Raw genomic sequence first — 2,076 nt, forward strand, 5'->3', positions numbered from 1 at the left:
CAGGCTGGGAAGCACACTGGGATTGGGGTAGGAAGGGTGCTGGGACCAGACTAGGAAGTGTGGTGGCACCGAGCTGGTAATCGTGCGGGGACTAGACTGGGAAGCACACTGGGATTGGGCTGGGGAGTGTGCCAGCACCAGGCTGGGAAGCACACTGGGATTGGGCTTGGAAGCGTGCTGGGACCAGACTGGGAAGCAAGGTGGCACCGGGCAGAAAGCGTGCTGGGAGCAGGCTGGGAAGCACACTGGGATTGGTTTGAAGGGGGCTGGGACCAGACTGGGAAGTGTAGTGGTACTGGGCTGGGAAGCATGCTGGGATCAGACTGGGAAGCACACTGGATTGGTTTGGAAGGGTGCTGGGACCAGACTGGGAAGAGCGCTGGGATTGGGCTTGGAAGGGTGCTGGGACCAGACTGGGAAGCGTGCTGGGATCAGGCTGGGGAGTGTACCAGCAGTGGGCTGGGAAGCTCATCAGGACCAGACTGGGAAGCGTGCCTGGCACACTGGGATTGGGGTAGGAAGGGTGCTGGGACCAGACTGGGAAGTGTAGTGGCACTGGGCTGGGAAGTGTGCTGGGACCAGACTGGGAAGCGCACTAGGATTGGGGTAGGAAGGGTGCTGGGACCAGACTAGGAAACGTGGTGGCACCGTGCTGGGAAGCGTGTGGGGACTAGACTGGGAAGCACACTGGGATTGGGCTGGGGAGTATGCTGGGACCAGACTGGGAAGTGTAGTGGCACTGGGCTGGGAAGCGTGCTGGGATCAGACTGGGAAGCACACTGGGATTGGTTTGGAAGGGTGCTGGGACCAGACTGGGAAGCACACTGGGATTGGGCTAGGAAGGGTGCTGGGACCAGACTGGGAAGCATGCCTGGATCAGGCTGGGGAGTGTACCAGCAGTGGGCTGGGAAGCTCATCAGGACCAGACTGGGAAGCGTGCCTGGACTGGGTTGGGAAGTGCACTGGGACTGGCCTAGCAAGCTTACCAGGACTGGTCTGGGAAGCGTGCCGGGAATGGGCTGGGAAGCTCACTGGGACCAGACTGGGAAGTGTGCCTGGACTGGGGTGAGGAGCATGTCAGTACTGGGCTGGGAAGCGCGCTGGCACTGGGCTGGGAAGCCCACTGGGACCAGGTGGGGAAGTGCACTGGGACTGGGCTGGGAAGCCCACCAGGACTGCCAGGATTGGACTGGGGAGTGCACCAGCACTGGGCTGGGACGCTTACTGGGACAAGGCTGGGAAGTGGGCCTGGATTGGGCATGACAGCATTGGGAAGCTCACCGGGAGCAGGCTGGGAATGGGCTGGGAAGCTCACTGGGACTGGGCTGGGAAGTATGCTCAGACTGGACTGAGAATCTCACTGGGACTGGTCTGGGAAGCTCACCGGGACTGGACTGGGAAGCTCATTGGGAATGGTCTGGGAATTTCACTGGGACTGGTCTGGGAAGCTCACTGGGAGCAGGCTGGGAAGCTCACTGGGACTGGACTGAGAATCTCACTGGGACTGGACTGGGAAGTTCACCGGGACTGGGCTGGGAATCTCACTGGCAATGGTGTGGGAATCTCACTGGGACTGGTCTGGGAAGCTCACTGGGACTGGGCTGGGAATCTCACTGACAATGGTGTGGGAATCTCACTGGGACTCGACTGGGAATTTTACCAGGACTGAACTGGGAAGCTTGTCGGGAATGGTCTGGGAATTTCACCGGGACTGGGCTGGGAATCTCACCGGGACTGGCCTGGGAAGTGTGCTGGGACTGGACTGGGAGTCTCACTGGGACTGGGCTGGGAATCTCACCAGGATTGGACTAGGAATCTCAGCAGGACTGGACTGGGAATCTCAGTGGGACTGGCCTGGGAAGCTCACCGGGACTGGGGCGGGTGGCCGCAGCGCTGTCCCCGGGGGCGGGATGGGGATGGGGACGGGGATGGGGACAGGGATGGGGAATGGGATGGGGACAGAGATGGGGAACGGGGATGGGGATGGGGACAGGGACGGGGATGGGGATGGGGACAGGGACAGGGATGGGGATGGGGATGGGGATGGGGACGGGAACGGGGACGGGGGTGGGGGGT

General features: G+C 61.8%; 1 protein-coding gene across 1 annotated transcript in view; it reads left to right on the forward strand.

Moving 5' to 3' along the window:
* The window catches only part of SETD2 (SET domain containing 2), an 82,532-nt gene that overhangs the window by 75,451 nt on the left and 5,005 nt on the right, over positions 1 to 2,076 (forward strand). The window lies entirely within an intron of this gene.

This window comes from Charadrius vociferus, unplaced genomic scaffold (assembly GCF_000708025.1).
Source record: "Charadrius vociferus isolate BGI_N301 unplaced genomic scaffold, ASM70802v2 scaffold277, whole genome shotgun sequence".
Classification (NCBI taxonomy): domain Eukaryota; kingdom Metazoa; phylum Chordata; class Aves; order Charadriiformes; family Charadriidae; genus Charadrius; species Charadrius vociferus.